Here is an 18,401-nt window from a genome sequence, read left to right as displayed (position 1 = left end):
TGTAAATTATTCACGTAGCATGCAACTGTTACACGATAATTACCCTGGCACATCCGCAGGGGTTCTACCCCTCACATTTTGTGATTGTGATCGTTGCATGCTCTCTCTCTCTCTCTCTCTCTCTCTCTCTCTCTCTCTCTCTCTCTGCCCCCCATCGCGCTAACCCCCCACTCTGCTGCCCTGCCCTCGTCACGCTCCCCGCCACTCTGCTGCCCTGCTCCCCCTCTCGCGCTCTCTCGCTCTCTACCTCTACAGCCCCCCCCCCCCCCGCGCTCTCATGTGAGCAAGAAGTATCTCTCTCCCTCTCTTCCCCACCTCCACCCTCGCGCTTTTCCCCCCTGCTGCATCCCTGTCCCTGTCACGTGACACATCCAACCCTGTGTCCGTGGACAAGCTACAGCACGACAAGGGTTTAATCAGTCCACTCAGTCTAGATTTAGAAGTGATCTGGCACTTTTGTGAGTCTGTTCGCCAACCGTGCATGTCCAGACACTTAGATTAGATGCATATCCTCTGGTTGCACACAACATAATCATAAGCATTCCCATCAGAATCCATTAGAATCCTTCAGGGGAATTTTTGTAAGGTGCAACGGAATGATTGTTTGCGCTTTGCTCAAGATGAGTGCTCCGAACTGTGCTCAAGGTTCCTTTTAGTTCTTATGGAAGGGAGAGCCTTCCGTTCTTAAGGGAAAGTGCTATGATCACAACAAAGTGAATGGACACTGTGCGTGCAAGTGTATGAGACTGAGAGAGAGAGAGAGAGAGAGAGAGAGAGAGAGAGAGAGAAGAGAGATACGACACCAGAGACGTTGTAAAACTCTCCTCCGAAGGCCCCACTCTCGTCGGCTAGAGTGGTCTACTTATGATTGCACAAAGTGGTACAATGACGATGCACTGATGCAATCTGGGACTATGCCGATGACGACGACAGTGATGACAACGACGACTTTAGGGCTGAAATCTGTGGTCTTCTAACTGCTGAAAATCTGCAAATCTTTGGGCTGTTTTGGGTGGCTGAAAATGACTGTTTTGGCTGCATTTTTATGGCTGAAAATGGGGGTTCTTCTACATCCAATTATGGTTGAATGGTCTGCTGTCCACGAAGGCTGAAAACGCTGTTTCTTCTGCTGGAGAATGTCTGAGAACCCAAAACGCTGGCAGATCTGGGGGCTTGGGCAAAAACACTATGCCAATCTGCAACTTGCTGCTGGCGTTAGTGAAAACGCTGGCTGTTCTGGTATGCTGGTGATGGTGCATCTGCAAACGCCAGGCTTGGGGGATTGTTGGCAAGGATCTGGGCTGAAATCGCCAAGGGCTAGATGGGGATGCTGAGGGAAGCCAAAAACGCTAGGGATTCTTCTATGGCGAGGATGGAGGAACCAAAAACGCCAAGAGTCCTGCTGGGGTTCTGCTGAGAAGGTGCTTGTTGAGCATGTGCTCCTGCTGCCTCTTCTGCCAGAAAGTGCTAACTTGGGTTTGCTTATATATAAACTTAGCAAAATTGCCCTACCTACTTTTGTTGGAAAGTCGCTTAAAAATAATAAGTGAAAAATACCAAAAATAGGAAAAATAGGCTATATGCACTGGAAAATTCCCCTAACTGTTTCTAATGGATTCTGATGGGAATTCTGATGATCATGTTGTGTGCAACCAGAGGATATGTATCTATGCTAAGTGACTGGGCATGCACGGTCTACGAATAGACTCACAAAAGTGCCAGATCACTTTTAATCTAGACTGACTGGACTGACTGTACCCTGATCATGCTGTAGCTTGTCCACGGACACATAGAGTTGGATGTGTCACGTGACATCCCCTCCTTTTCAAAGTGAGGTACTGGTACCGAACTGTATGGAGTCGAGGGAGATCACCAATAGCATCCGGAATCTTGGAAGGGACTCTTCGCCGGCCCACTCTGCTGTGTGGGTCGTGCGGTACTTGAAGTTCATAAAAGTCTGCAACGCTTGCTTCTTTGGGCCGCGCCGAAAGCGACTCAAAGTCTTCTGTGGCTCCTTCCTTGCTTCAACTTCGTCGAGAGTCGTGCTTCCTTCTTCTTCAAGAATCTCCATGGCTGAAAATTCCTGAAACCATTTCCAACACAAAACCATGAACATACCCATTCCATGTAAAGTGAAGGGAAAAAATCTTGTCTTCTCTAAAGACTGTGTATGCAATGTAGATGAACATAGAGACGGAGTGACAACCCGTTCATCAAACACATGCAAACAATGAGATCGAATCTTTCGCTTATGATCTAGAGCAATCAATTGTGGCAAAACACAATGGAAATGCCCATGCTTGGTGTTCACACTTTCATGTGCTCGTTCGGAAACTGTGTCATGCCAAGGAAGAGACATGGAATGTGACGTCCTTGAATGCATACTTTTCAGCTTTTCATGAAAAATCCCCATACATTCGTGCTCATCCATGAGAGAAACGTGCTCAACATACAATATGTCATGCCTAGGAAAAGGGATCACATAACGATGCTCACTAAAATAAAGGAAACGATCATGAATGAAACATTCGAACAATGCGTGCGTATCAATCATGCGAACACATAATACTTCCTGTGAGGGTTCTTTGGACCTACACTCAAGAGCCAACATCGATCCTTCGTGATTAATCGAATCTGCAACGAGGTTAGCTTCGCTAGAAAAAGCATCAACTAACACTCCATCCTTGTGAACAATCACATCTTCTTCATGCAACTCATCATGCTTGTGAGAAATCAGATCTTGATCATGCAAATCATCATGCTTGTCTTTATCATCCAAACCATCATGCAAATCATTATCATTCAAATCATCATGCTTCTCATAATTAAGCAAATCCTGTGTATCATGCTGTGGAGAAAAAGAGACTGAGAGAGTCTCCTCTTCCTGAATCCTTTCAATCTTGTCCTGCATATTAGCAATGAGAGATGGAGAATGAGCAATGTCCTCTCCATGAATGATAATTGGAGAATCACTTGTGGCATTGAGAGTTATAGTGTTAGTCTTATCCATGAGGGCGTCATTATCACAAAACCATCGAATGTCCAAAATCATATCACATCCTAAGAGAGGAGAAACAACAAATCTTCTAGTGAAGGCAGTCTGTTGAATTGCAAACAATACATCAAGGCACTCCTCCGTGATGAGAGCGTCCATACCGGGACGAAAGCCAGAGACCTCGATAGGAGATCTCGGACTAACTTCGAGGCGGGCTCTCTCAACAAGAGAGGAACTGGTCACATCATGCATACTACCTAGGTCAAACAATATGACAAAACGGTGCCCCGACGTACGACCATAACATTTAATGAGAGAATCATCAATGGAAGGGAGGGTCCTGAGAAACTTGGGACACACTCGTGTTATCATTCATTGCATTGACAGAGGAAGTGGGTGCTGTGGGTTCTTTAGATTCATTTGATTCAAGCTTCGGACATGTTCTTTTTATGTGACCCTTAATGTGACAATGAAAACAACGACTTTCCTTAGAATAAGTGCTTTGTTCTTCCGACGTGATGTATCCTCCTACAATTCCTTGTGCTACCTTTTCATCTGGAGTAAGCTTAGGTTTAGCAATTGTGTTAGCCTTACCCTTAGATTCATTGGAAGAAATCTTTGTTGAGAGACTGTTGGAAGATTGGTTAGAAGAGTTATCATTCTTACCGTTCTGAGGGTTCTGAGAAGTCTGCGAGCTACTAGTGGAAGTCTTGTTCTCCTTAGGCTTTCCCTTGTTGTGCTTCATCTCCTGTCCGAGAGCAATCGCTACCGCCTTGTTGAGATCGATTGGATCGAGCACCTCGACATCGTACTTGATATACTCGTCCAATCCAAAGAGAAAAGCCTCTTTACGCTCATCATCCGATTTTCGTAATTGAGTGCCTAGCTGCAAAACACGATTAGAAAAAGACATAACCGGCATACCATTTTGCTTAAGAGAGCACCAATCGTCCTTCAATCGTGTGAGGTACTGAGGTGACATAAACCGTGCCTTGAGCTTGTCTTGGAAATCAGTCCAATTGAAGGAAAGGGACGTGAATCCGTCGGCTTCCTCTAGGTGCGCAGCTAGCTGTGCCTCTTGCCATGCGTGGTACCAATTGATGGCATCACCGGCAAGGTACATAGCTGCCGTCAAAACTTTGCTATTTCCTGTCTTCTCAGTTGTCACAAAATAAGCATTAAATTGATGCAACCAAGAATGAATAACCATAGCATCCATCTTACCATCATACTTACTAAAGGTCAACTTCTCTATGACTGGATGGTTGAAATCCGCATCGTGGCTTGCACCACTTGATGAACTCCCACGATCTTTGGGTGGTTCAATTTACGAGGCAAGTACCTACCGAATCAATTCTTGAGTTCGTAGTTCTCTTTGAGCTTCACGCTCGGTCTCCAAGGCCGCGCTTCGTGTTGCCGCTTCCTCTTTTCTTAGTTCTTTTCTTTCTTTTCGTGCGTTGCGTTCGCGTTCTAAAGCAAGGCGATTGTCTTCTTGTTGTGCGGCAAATCTTGCGTTTCTTTCGTTGCACTCACAGTCCTTAGCTTCTTGTTGTTCTGCTTTGCTTGCGAGTTGTGCCAACGCAACTCGATTCGTTTCTTGTTGTTGTGCCATCATGTCCAATATCGACTTGACCATCATCTCCATAGGAGTTAGTACAACTCGTGGCGTAGATGGCGAAGGGGGAGGGTCGAAAAAGTCTCCTGGTGGAGAAAGATCTTCGCCGCCTCTCTTATGCTCATCACCTGTATGCGAAGTATCCATTGCGCTTCGGGTGACGACCATGCACTATGATCTTTGGTTCTTAAGTTCACGAGGAACTTGGGTTCTTGAGGGTCTTGGTTCTTGGGTTCTTGGGTTCTTGAGGATCTTGAGGTTCTTGAGGTTTTCTTTCGCTTGCAAATCGTATGTGAGAAGGATCTTCTCTTCACCTGAGTTCTACTCTTTTCCGCGGACGCACCCCTTGGCGGCCTTGTGCTCACACCAAGGTTGCTTTTTCCCACCTCACGTCGATTGGCCGGCCGCTAAGTGCACGGTCCGCTCTCAATGAGTGAAAAGAGACACAAGGGGAGGCTGGACAAGCCATTCTTTCTTGGGATTCCTGTCACTCTTCAACAAAACACGATTAGGAATCGACGCACCCAAGCGAACTTGGGTTTGTACGACCTCAACAAGCAAAAAAATTATGTGGTTCTTGTGGTTCTTTCCTTGAGTGATACAGAACACTGTCAAAGCTATGATACCAATGTAAGGTGCAGCGGAATGATTGTTTGCGCTTTGCTCCAGATGAGTGCTCCGAACTATGCTCAAGGTTCCTTTTAGTTCTTATGGAAGGGAGAGCCTTTCGTTCTTAAGGGAAAGTGCTATGATCACAACAAAGTGAATGGACACTGTGCGTGCAAGTGTATGAGACTGAGAGATAGGCAGAGAAGAGAGATACGACACCAGAGACGTTGTAAAACCCTCCTCCGAAGGCCCCACTCTCGTCGGCGAGAGTGGTCTACTTATGATTGCACAAAGTGGTACAATGACAATGCAATGGACTGATGCAATCTGGGACTATGCCGATGACGACGACGGTGATGACGACGACGACTTTAGGGCTGAAATCTGTGGTCTTCTAACTGCTGAAAATCTGCAAATTCTTTGGGTTGTTTTGGGTGGCTGAAAATGACTGTTTTGGCTGCGTTTTTATGGCTGAAAATGGGGATTCTTATGCATCCAATTAGGGCTGAATGGTCTGCTGTCCACAAAGGCTGAAAACGCTGTTTCTTCTCCTGCAGAATGGCTGAAAACCCAAAACGCTGGCAGATATGGGGGCTTGGGCAAAAACTCAGCAGCGTTAGTGAAAACGCTGGCTGTTCTGGTATGCTGGCGATGGTGCAACTGCAAACGCCAGGCTTGGGGGATTGTTGGCGAGGATCTGGGCTGAAATCACCAAGGGCTAGATGGGGATGCTGAGGGAATCCAAAAACGCTAGGGGTTCTTCTATGGCGAGGATGTAGGGACCAAAAACGCCAGGAGTCCTGCTGGGGTTCTGCTGAGAAGGTGCCTGTTGAGCATGTGCTCCTGCTGCCTCTTCTACCAGAAAGTGCTAACTTGGGTTTGCTTATATATTAACTTAGCAAAATTGCCCTACCTACTTTTGTTGGAAAGTCACTTAAAAATATTAAGTGAAAAATACCAAAAATAGGCAAAATAGGCTAAATGCACGGAAAATTCCCCTAACTGATTCTAAAGGATTCTGATGGGAATTCTGATGATCATGTTGTGTGCAACCAGAGGATATGCATCTATGCTAAGTGACTGGGCATGCACGGTCTACGAATAGACTCACAAAAGTGCCAGATCACTTCTAATCTAGACTGACTGGACTGACTGAACCCTGATCATGTTGTAGCTTGTCCACGGACACATAGGGTTGGATGTGTCACGTGACAATTTTCCAGTGCATTTAGCCTATTTTCCCTATTTTTGACATTTTTCAATTATTATTTTTAAGTGACTTTTGTTGGAAAGTAGGTAAGGAAAATTGAGTAAGTTTGTATATACGCAAACCTAGACTAGCACTAATTGGCAGAAGAGGCAGCAAGAGCTCCATCGCTCAACAGGCAACTTCTCAGCAAGAACCCTTGGTGGCGATTTCCCTCCAAGCAAAAGACTCCCCTAGCCTAGCGTTTTTCATCAACCTCAGCCCTTGGCGTTTTCATCAGCAAGCTTCACCGCAGGAGACCCCACAGCCCTAGCGTTTTTCCTCCCAGGAACTATCGCCATAGACCACCCCCTTTGCTGGCGTTTTCAGCATATCAGGATCGCCCTCAACCCTGGCGTTTTCAGCAAACAAAGACCTGCAGTTTTCAGCCCTAAGGACCCGTAGATTTTCAGCCATAAAGACCAGCAATGGCAGCGTTTTCTCTTGCGTTTTCAGCCGCAGCAGAATTCAGCCTATCAGTGTTTTTGGACAGCAGATAAAGAGTAGCAGATTTCAACCATAGCGTCGGTCTCGCCATCCCCATCGTCGACATCGACCTAGCCTAGACTTGCATCAGTCACATGCATTCAGTTTGTACCCGTTTGTGCAATCAATAGTAGACCACTCTCGCCGACGAGAGTAGGGCCTTCGGAGGAGGGTTTTACAACGTCTTGGTGTCGTATCTCTCTTCTCTCTCTATCTCTTAGTCTCATACACTTGCACGCACAGTGTCCATTCACTTTGTTATGATCATTGCACTCTCTCATTAAGAATGGAAGGCTCTCCCTTCCATAAGAACAAAAAGGAACCCTTGAGCACATTATGGAGCACTCACCTTGAGAAAGAACAACATTCATTCCGCTACACCTAACATTGGTATCAAAGCTTTGGCAGTGTTCTGTATCACTCAAGGAAAGAACCACAAGAACCACAAGAATTTTTTTGCTTATTGCGGTCACACGTAACCCAAGTTCTCTTGGGCGTGTCGATTCCTAATCGTGTTTTTGAAGAGTGATAGGAAACCCAAGAAAGAAGGGCTTGTCCAGCCTCCCCTTGTGCCTCTTTTCACTCATTGAGAGCGGACCGTGCACTTAGCGGCCGGCCAAACGACGTGAGGTGGGAAAAAGCAACCTTGGTGTGAGCGCAAGGCCGCCAAGGGGTGCGCCCGCAGGAAAGAGAAGAACTCGGGTGAAGAGAAGATCCTTCTCTGACACAGATTGCAAGCGAACGAAGAACCTCAAGACCCGCAAGAACCTCAAGAACTCAAGAACCCCAAGAACCAAGACCCCCAAGAACCATCGAATGCCTAAAAGCATATCACATCTTGAAAAAGGAGATACTAAAAATTTCCTACAAAAGGACAATTGTTGAACACTGAACAAAACATCAAAGCAATCTTGCATGATGAGAGAGTCCATATCGAGAGCCAAGCCCGACACCTTGAAAGGAGATGTCTTGCTAACCTCCAAGCGGGCTCTTTCGACAAGAGAGTCACTAATCACATCATGCATATTGCTCGGGTCAAACAATATAACAAAACGTTGACCCTTCACATGACCATAACACTTAATGAGAGACTCATCAATGGGAGGATCATGAGAAACTTGGGTACACTCATGTTCTCATTTATTGCATTGACAGAGGACGTGGGTTTTGTGGGTTCTTTAGATTCATTAGATTCAAACTTAGGACATGTTCTTTTTATGTGACCCTTGATGTGACAATGATAACATCGACCTTCCTTAGAATAATTGCTTTGTTTTTCTGACGTGATGTATCCTCCTAAAATTTCTTTTTTTGCCTTTTCATCCGGAGTGAGCTTAGGTTTATCAATTGTGTTAGCTTTACCCTTAGGTTCATTTGGAGAGTTCTTTTCTAAGAGACTAGAGGAAGATTGGTTAGAAGAGTTACCACTCTTCAAAAACACGAATAGGAATCGACACGCCCAAGAGGACTTAGGGTTATATGCGACCGCAACAAGCAAAAAAACTTATGTGGTTCTTTCCTTGGGTGATACAGAACACTACCAAAGCTCTGATACCAATGTAAGGTGCAGCGGATGTGAATGTTGAACTTTGCTCAAGATATGTGCTCCAAACTGTGCTCAAGGTCCTTTTTACTTACGGAAGGGAGAGCTTTCTGTTCCTTCAGTGTGAGAGTGCAAATGATCACAACAAAGTGGTAAACACTGTGAATTAAGGTACTGAGACTGAGAGATAAAGAGAGAAGAATACGACACCAGAATGTTGTCAAACCCTCCTCCAAAGGACCCACTCTCTATGGCGAGAGTTGTCTACTATTGATTGCACAAATCTCTACAATGCAATGGACTTGCCGACGATGTCGACGACGATGAGGACGACGACGAGACGGACTGAAATGTTAAAACGCTAAAACCTGAAATCTGCAAATCTGGTATCTGTTGAATTTTGACTCTATGTCGATGACGACGGCGATGGCGACGATGCGACGACGATGCGCTAAAAACGCAGATGCTGAAATCTGCGTTTTCTGGGCTGAATCTGCAAACGCTGGTGGATCTAACCGTGCGGCAAGGATCTGCTGCGGGTAGGTGAGATCTGCGAGGTTTGGCGGTTCTACTGTGGAGTCTGACTGCTGAAAACTGAAAACGCTGATGCCTATGCTGGTTGGTCGCGGCGAATCTGCAAAACGCTATGTTGTTCTGCTGATCCAAAAATGCTAGGGCTGAATTTTGTGTTTGATGCAAAAATGCTAGTGATCTGCTGAGGAACTCTGCTGTCGCTAGGGTCTGTCTGTCGCGGGCAAGTCAAGGCGGTGAGGATCTGCTACCACAAGGGCTATGCTACGAAGTCGTAGGGCTGAAAACTGAAAAACACTAGCAATCTTGCATCATCCAAAAACGCTAGGGCTGATCAGCCTCTGCTTGGGGGGGGGGGGGGGGGGGGGTTCCTTGCTGAGAAGGTGCACTGTATGATGTCTGGTCCCTGCTGCCTCTTCTACCAGAGAATGCTAGCGCTAGGTTTTCTTATATACTTGCTCAGTCAAATTTCCCTATCCAATTTCCCAACAAAGTCACTTATTAATAATAAGTGAAAAATGGCTAAAATAGGGAAAAAGGTCTATGCACTGTAAAAATGCTCCTGATTGGGTTCTGACTGTAATCTGATGATCATGCTGTGTGCAACCAGAGGATATGCATCTACTCTTAAGTGCCTGGACATGCACGGTCTACGAACAGACTCACAAAAGTGCCAGAACACTTCCTAATCTAGGTTAACTAAACTGGATTGAACCCTTGTCATGAAGTAGCTTGTCCACGTACACATAGGGTTAGATGTGCACGTGACACATTGGCTATCAAAATCGATGTAGCATGTCCACGTGGCACACAAAGTGTAAGGTGCAGCGAAAGTGAATGTTGAACTTTGCTCAAGATGAGTGCTCCGAACTGTGCTCAAGGGTTCCTTTTACTTATGGAAGGGAGAGCCTTCCGTTCTTAATGAGAGAGTGCAATGGACACAAACAAAGTGAATGGACACTGTGAATGGAAGTGCATGAGACTGAGAGATAGAGAAGAAAATACGACACCAGAGACGTAAAACCCTCCTCCGAAGGCCCCTCTCTCTATGGCGAGAGCGGTCTACTTATGATTGCACAAATCTCTACAATGCTTGGACTTGCCGACGATGTCGACAACAATGAGGACGACGACAAGACGGCTGAAAACTAAAAATGCTAAGGGCCGAAATCTGCAAATCTTTATTTGCTGAATTCCGACTCTACGTCGGGGAGGAGTCACTGGCGACGGTGCGACGACAACGCGCTGAAAACGCAGCTGCTGAAATCTGTGTTTTCCCGACTAAAACTGCAATCTTCGATGGATCCCACTGTGCGGCGAGGGACTGCTACGGGAAGGAGAGATCTACGAGGTTTGGGGGTTCTATTGCGGGTACTGAATGCTGAAAACTGAAAACGTTGGGGTTCCTGATGGTCTTGTCGCGCCGGAACTGCAAAAACGCTGAGTGTCTATGCTGCTCCAAAAACGCTAGGCTGAAAACTGTCTTCCTGCTATGGAAACTGCTAACGCTAGGGGATCTACTGTGTCATGCTGACGTCAGGCTGTTTTGTTGAACAAAACGCCAGGGCTGGTCTACTAATGCAAAAACGCTAGTGTAGCTGCTGTGAGGCAAAAACGCTAGGCCTTGCTGGGGGTTGATCTTGCTGAGAAGTTGCCTGTTGCGCAATGCTCCTGCTGCCTCTTCTGCCAGAAAGTGCTAGCGCTAGGTTTGCTTATATACAAACTTAGCAAAATTGCCCTACCTACTTTCCAACAAAAGTCACTTAATAAATAAGTGAAAAATGTAAAAAATAGGGAAAATAGGTTTAATGCACTGGAAAATTCCCCTGAAGGATTTTGGTGGGAATGCTTATGATCATGCTGTGTGCAACCAGAGGATATGCATCTAATCTAAGTGTCTGGACATGCACGGTCTGCGAATAGACTCACAAAAGTGCCATATCACTTCCTATTCTAGACTGACTTGACTGAATTGAACCCTGGTCATGCTGTAGCTTGTTCACGGACACAGGGTTGAATGTGTCACATGACATCCCCTCCTTTTCAAAGTGAGGTACTGATACCGAACTATATGGCGTTGAGGGAGATCGCCAATAGCATCCGGAATTCTGGAGGGGACTCTTCGCCGGCCCACTCTGATGTGTGGATCGTGCGGTACTTGAACTTCATAAAGGTCTGCAACGCTTGCTTCTTTGGGCCGCGTCGGAAGCGACACAAAGTCTTTTGTGGCTCCTTTAATGCTTCAACTTCGTCTAGAGTCATGCTTCTTCCTTCTTCAAGAATCTCCATGGCTGAAAATTCCTGAAACCATTTCCAACACAAAAACATGAACATACCTATTCCATATAAAGTGACTGGAAAAAATCTTGTCTTCCTCAAAGACTGTGCATGCAATGTGGATGAACAAAGCATAGTAACAGGGAATGGCCATTTTCAGGTCCCGGTTCCCATCCCAATTTCCCATTCCGAATCCCCGTTCCGTGTTTCAAACGTGAGTATTCGAAACAGGGAATGGCATTTCATGCATGTTGCCGTTCCCCGTTCCCCGTTCCAATTTCCCGTTCCTGGTAACTATGGAACAAAGAGACGGAGTGCCAAACCGTTCACCACACACACGCAAACAATGAGATCGAATCTTTCTCTTCTGATCTAAAGCAAACAACTGCGGCAATTAACAACAGAAATGCCCATGCTTGGTGCTCATACTTTCTTGTGCTCTTTCTACGACTGTGTCGTGCCAAGGAAGAGACATGGAATGTGACTTCCTTGAATGCATACTTTTCAGCTTTTCATGAATAATCCGCATACATCCGTGCTCATTCATGAGTGAGACGTGCTCAACGTACAATATGTCATGCCTAGGAAAAGGGATCACATAAAGACGCTGACTAAGATACAGGAAACGATCACGAATGAAACACTCGAACAATGCGTGCTGACGAATCATTCGAACACATAGTACTTCCTGTAAGGGTTCTTTGGACCTAGGCTCGATAGCCAAGATCTCTTCATCGTGTTTGATCGAATCTGCCTGTGGGAGGGGGGGATTGCTGTGGATCTCGACTCAAACGTCCAGATCGATTCTTCGTGATTGATCGAATCTAAAACGAGGTTAGCTTCGCTAGAAAAAGCATCAACTACTACATCATCCTTGTGAACAATCACATCGTGGTCATACAAATCATCATGCTCGTGAGAGATCACATCTTGATCATGCAAATCATCACGCTTGTCATTGTCATCCAAATCATCATGCTTATCATCATGCGAATCCTGTGTATCATGCTTTGGAGAAGACGAAACCGAGAGTCTCCTTCTCCTGAATCCGTTCAATCTTCGCCTGCACATTAGAAATGAGAGATGGAGAATAAACAACTTGCTCTCCATGAATGAGAATGGGAGAGTCACTTTTGGCATTGAAAGTGAACGTATTTTCCGCCCAATCAATGAGAGGGTTATGCTTACGAAACCATCGAATGCCCAAAATCAGATCACATCCTGAGAGAGGAGAGACAAAAAAATTTATACGAAAAGCAGCTTGTTGAACTGTAAACAACACATCAAGGCACTCATTCGTGATGAGAGAGTCCATACCGGGAGCGAAGCCAAAGACCTCGAGAAGAGATTTCTGACTAACCTCTAGGCAGGCTCTCTCAACAAGAGAGGGACTGATCACATAAAGCACTCATTCGTGATGAGAGAGTCCATACCGGGAGCGAAGCCAAAGACCTCGAGAAGAGATTTCTGACTAACCTCTAGGCAGGCTCTCTCAACAAGAGAGGGACTGATCACATCATGCATACTGCCTGGGTCAAACACTATGACAAAACGCTGCCCCGTCATATGACCATAACATTTAATGAGAGACTCATCAATGGGAGGGTCATGAGAAACTTGGGGCACACTCGTGTTGTCATTTATTGCACTGACAGAGGAAGTGGGTTCTGTGGATTCTTTAGATTCATTAGAGTCAAGCTTAGGACATGTTCTTTTTATGTGGCCCTTAATGTGACAATGAAAACAACGACCTTCCTTAGAATAAGTGCTTTGCTCTTCCGACGTGATGTATCCTCCTAAAATTCCTTGTGCTACCTTTTTATCTGGAGTGAGCTTAGGTTTAGCAATTGTGTTAGCGTTACCCTTAGGTTCACTTTGAGAGTTCTTTTCTGAGAGACAATTGGAAGATTGGTTAGAAGAGTTACCGTTCTTACCAGTCTTACCGTTCTTATCGTTCTGAGGGTTCTGCGAAGTTTGAGAGGTACTTGTGGATGTCTTGTTTTCCTTAGGCTTTCCCTTGTTGTGCTTCATCTCCTATGCGAGAGCAATCGCTACCGCTTGTTGAGATCGATTGGATCGAGCACCTCAACATCATACTTGATATACTCGTCCAATCCATAAAGGAATGCCTCTTTGCGCTCATCATACGACTTGCGTAATTGGGTACCTAGCTGCAAAACACGATTAGAGAAAGACATAACTGGCATAGCATTTTGCTTGAGAGCGCGCCAATCGTCCTTCAATCGTGCGAGATACTGAGGTGGCATAAACCGCGCCTTGAGCTTGTCTTGGAAATCAGCCCAATTGAAGGAAAGGGGCGTGAATTCGTCGGCTTCCTCTAGGTGCGCGGCTAACTGTGCCTCTTGCCATGCGTGGTACCAATTGATGGCATCACCGGCAAGGTGCATAGCTGCCGTCAAAACCTTGCTATTTCATGTCTTCTTGGTTGTCGCAAAATAAGCATTATATTGATGCAACCAAGAATGAATAACCGTAGCATCCATCTTACCATCATACTTACTGAAAGTCAACTTCTCTGTGACTGGGTTGTTGGAGTCCGAATCGCGGCTTGCGTCACTTGAGGAACTACCAACATCTTTGCTAGTTCGGACTTTGAAGCAAGAACCTGTCGAACCAATTCTTGCGTACGTAGGTCTCTCTGAGCCTCACGATCGGTCTCCAAGGCCGCTCGTCTTGCTTCGGCGTCCTCCTTTCTTTGTGCTTTTCTTTCTTTTCGTGCATCGCACTCGCGTTTCAAAGTAATGCGCGTCGTTTCTTGTTGTGCCAGCGCAACGCGATTCGCTTCTTGTTGTTGTGCCATCATGTCCATCATTGATTTCACCAAAGCCTCCATAGGATTTGGTGCAATCCCTGGCGTAGATGGCGAAGGGCCTCCGGAGGGTCAGGAAAACCTCCATGGTGAGGAAATTCTTCTTCACTACTTTCATGCCCATCACCTCCATGCGAAGTATCCATTCCGCTTCGGGTGATAAGTATGCACTATGATCTTTGGTTCTTAAGTTCACGAGGAACTTGGGTTCTTGTGGGTCTTGGGTTCTTGGTTTCTTGAGGGTCTTGAGGTTCTTTGGTTCTTGAGGGTCTTCTTTCGCTTGCAATCTGTGTTAGAGAAGGATCTTCTCTTCACCCGAGTTCTGCTCTTTTCCGCGGGCGCACCCCTTGGCGGCCTTGCGCTCACACCAAGGTTGCTTTTTTCCACCTCACGTTGATTGGCCGGCCGCTAAGTGCACAGTCCGCTCTCAATGAGAGAAAAGAGGCACAAGGGGAGGCTGGACAAGCCCTTCTTTCCTGGGATTCCTGTCACTCTTTAAAAACACGATTAGGAATCGACACGCCCAGTGAACTTGGGTTCGTGCGACCTCAACAAGCAAAAAAAATCAGTGGTTCTTGTGGTTCTTTCCTTGAGTGATACAGAACACTGTCAAAGCTCTGATACCAATGTAAGGTGCAGCGGAAGTGAATGTTGAACTTTGCTCAAGATGAGTGCTCCGAACTGTGCTCAAGGGTTCCTTTTACTTATGGAAGGGAGAGCCTTCCGTTGTTAATGAGAGTGCAATGGACACAAACAAAGTGAATGGACACTGTGAATGAAAGTGCATGAGACTGAGAGATAGAGAAGAAAATACGACACCAGAGACGTTGTAAACCCTCCTCCGAAGGCCCCACTCTCTATGGCGAGAGCAGTCTACTTATAATTGCACAAATCTCTAGAATGCTTGGACTTGTCGACGATGAGGACGACGATGAGACCGCTGAAAACTGAAAATGCTAAGGACTGAAATCTGCAAATCTTTATCTGCTGAATTCTGACTCTATGTCGGGGACGATGTCGATGGCGATGGTGCGACGACGACGCGCTGAAAATGCAGATGTTGAAATCAGCGTTTTCCCGACTAAAACTACAATCTTCGATGGATCCCACCGTGCAACGAGGAACTGCTGCGGGAAGGAGAGATCTGCGAGGTTTGGGGGTTCTACTGCGGGTACGGAATGCTGACAACTGAAAACGCTAGGGTTACTGATGGTCTTGTCGCGCCGGAACTGCAAAAACGCTGAGTGTCTATGCTGCTCCAAAAACGCTAGGCTGAAAATTGTCTTCCTACCATGGAAACTGCTAACGCTAGGGGATCTCCAAAAACGCTAGGCTGAAAACTATCTTCCTGCTATGGAAACTGCTAACGCTAGGGGATCTGCTGTGTCATGATGACGCGGGGCTGATTTGCTGAACAAAACGCCAGGGCTGGTCTACTGATGCAAAAACGCTAGTGTAGCTGCTGTGGGGCAAAAACGCTAGGCCTTGCTGGGGGTTGATCTTGCTGAGAAGTTGCCTGTTGAGCAATGCTCCTGCTGCCTCTTTTGCCAGAAAGTGCTAGCGCTAGGTTTGCTTATATACAAACTTAGCAAAATTGCCCTACCTACTTTTCAACAAAAGTCACTTAATAAATAAGTAAAAAATATCAAAAAATAGGGAAAATAGGTTTAATGCACTGGAAAATTCCCCTGAAGGATTCTAATGGGAATGCTTATGATCATGATGTGTGCAACCAGAGGATATGCATCTAATCTAAGTGTCTGGACATGCACGGTCTGCGAACAGACTCACAAAAGTGCCAGATCACTTCCTATTCTAGACTGACTTGACTGAATTGAACCCTGGTCATGCTGTAGCTTGTCCACGGACACACAGGGTTGAATGTGTCACGTGACACAAAGCCATGTGCACGTGATAGATGGTGTGGCAAACAAGTCAAAGGTTGTTCACCTTTGTGATACTCTGTTGTGGGACGTGTAGGCTTACTTGCATAGAAGAGGGCCGCGCCACCATTTTGACATTGTGTACAGAGCCTTGTACCTCTCTTATGTAGCAAAGTTGTCCCTAGAGGACTTGTCCACTCTCTCTCCATCTTCTCTCTCTTAGGCAACCGCAATTTTATAAACACATCCTAAAAGACAACTTGGGAAGCTTCTTTCCTACTTGCTTAAGATGATTCTAAGATACACCCAATCCCCTTCCTTGATAGTAACATCCTGACAATGCTTGTTAATTAGCCTGCCATGAATAAGATTCTTGAGCCATGCTTAGCAGAAGCTTCACACTCTCAGTTAGCTTGGCCAAGGACTCACTCTCAGCATTGGCATCAAGTGTGAGTCAAGGTTGTTTCCGTACGTACGTACGGTATGGTTCCGTACCATACGGTACGTCCGTACGGTATCCGTACGCACCGTACGATTCCGTACGTACCCACAAAACAAAAAAATAAACAAAAAAATAAACCTGAAAAAATAAACCTCTGAAAAAAAAAAATCGCCAACGCTGCCTATTCCCCGTGGTCGGATTAGGTGGGCGAGGCCTTTAATAAGTCCACCTATCCTATACTGGTTATTATCACAACAGAGAATCAGAGAGTAGAATAGAGTCTCTGCACAGAGACCAAGGAAGGATTTGCCGCCACCGATAAGGTTCTTTCTCCCTCCCTCCCTCCCTCCCTCTCTTTGTGTTTGGAGTCTGCAAGGAGGCACTCTAGAGTCCTGACCTCGCGAAAGATTGTAAGTTTTGTATTCAACTTGGAAGTGTGCGTTAATTGTGTTGCAGAGTTATCTAGCGGTTACTTAACTTGTGGGGTGATTTTAAGTGTTTTTTGAAAGTTGTGGCTATGTTTAAGTATTGTGCAGTGTTTTTAAACTAGATAGGTTGTATATAAATTTGAAATTCTTTGTATTTTTAGCTTTTAAAAAATATACTACGAATTTTACGTACCTTATGGCCCAATCCATACGGTACAACGTACAGTACGTACCGAACACGTACCGAATACTACGTACCTTACAACCTTGGTGTGAGTGCGCAATGCATACGTGCGGAAAGGGAAAGGGGAAGAGGAGAGGCGACACTGTGAGGGTGGACTCTCAGCAGAAGTGGCCGTGAGAGGGCTCCTTATTGTTTGTATATATGCAAGCAATAAGGATAAAGGTGGGCGGTCGGATTCAATGTCTGTCCAACGTAAGACGCACCGCCTTTACACCAACCTCTCAGCAAAAGTGGGCAAGAGGAGAGGCGACACTATGTGGGTGAAGCAACCTCTCAGCAGAAGTGACAGCAATGAAAGTGTTCCTTATATTGTATATATACAAGCAATAAGGATAAGTGTGGGCAGTCGGATTCACATGCAGTCGTATTGGCTCTAGTGATAGGCCAGCGTGCATATCCACGTTAGAGCCTATATGCAAATCCCACAGAGAACTCTGTATGGTCTGCATAGCTCCACAATGCATCATGCTAGTGTCAGTCACCGTACGACTGACAACCCCTACTGCAAATTCTCCCACTGCAACTACTAGGTCAGGCCTCAACAAATTCTCCCACTGCAACTACTAAGTCGGGCCTCAACAATAGTGGGTCATACATGAGACGCTCGAACACTAACGAAATCTACGCAAACCTAATTGTACTAGCCTCCCCAGCGCTATCTACATGCACTGCATCATCAAGACTACTCATCACGTATGGATGTGTCATCGCCAACACTAGGATGGCTACGTCCCTCTCATCCATAAGAGGAACTGTCCTTGCATGAACTCATCAACCTCTAGCATGGACATATCAAAGAACCCCATGTTCATCATCTCTGTTTGTGTCTCCAGGGAGCAGATCCGCTCTACCTCTGTCTGCACAAACTTCGATGACACCTGCTATGTCTCACTAAAGCACTCTATCTCTACAGAGTCTACTGACATATCCTACACAGTTAAAAGATCTGTCTCGTGAGTATGGTGGAGCTCACTCGCGAAGGAGACACATCTCGTCTCTCGCTCAACACATGCCAGCAACAAAATCGGAACTATGTTGTCACGTGACACATCCAACCCTATGTGTCTGTGGACAAGCTACAACGTGACCAGGGTTCAGTCAAGTCAGTCTAGAATAGGAAGTGATCTGGCACTTTTGTGAGTCTGTTCGCAGACTGTGCATGTCCAGGTACTTAGATTAGATGCATATCCTCTGGTTGCACACAGCATGATCATCAGATTTCCATCAGGAGCATTTTTACAATGCATAGACCGATTTTCCCTATTTTTGACA

General features: G+C 45.8%; 1 long non-coding RNA gene across 4 annotated transcripts in view; it reads right to left on the bottom strand.

Moving 5' to 3' along the window:
* LOC147439574 (uncharacterized) overlaps positions 1–18,401 on the bottom strand; it is a 44,064-nt gene that overhangs the window by 309 nt on the left and 25,354 nt on the right. Inside the window, exon 4 of one of the 4 annotated variants that reach the window (XR_015184614.1) lies at positions 292–2,083. The exons of 2 other annotated variants lie outside the window; for them this stretch is intronic. This is a non-coding gene — a long non-coding RNA (uncharacterized LOC147439574). Of the gene's footprint in view, positions 1–291; positions 2,084–11,295; positions 11,327–18,401 lie in introns of those variants that run through there. One more of the 4 variants, XR_015184616.1, reaches the window with a different exon arrangement.

The sequence above is a fragment of the Adiantum capillus-veneris genome, chromosome 16 (assembly GCF_014529385.1).
Source record: "Adiantum capillus-veneris isolate H3 chromosome 16, ASM1452938v2, whole genome shotgun sequence".
NCBI lineage: Eukaryota > Viridiplantae > Streptophyta > Polypodiopsida > Polypodiales > Pteridaceae > Adiantum > Adiantum capillus-veneris.
The sequence above is the reverse complement of the archived record's forward strand: the minus strand, read 5'-3'. Positions and strand labels throughout refer to the sequence as shown.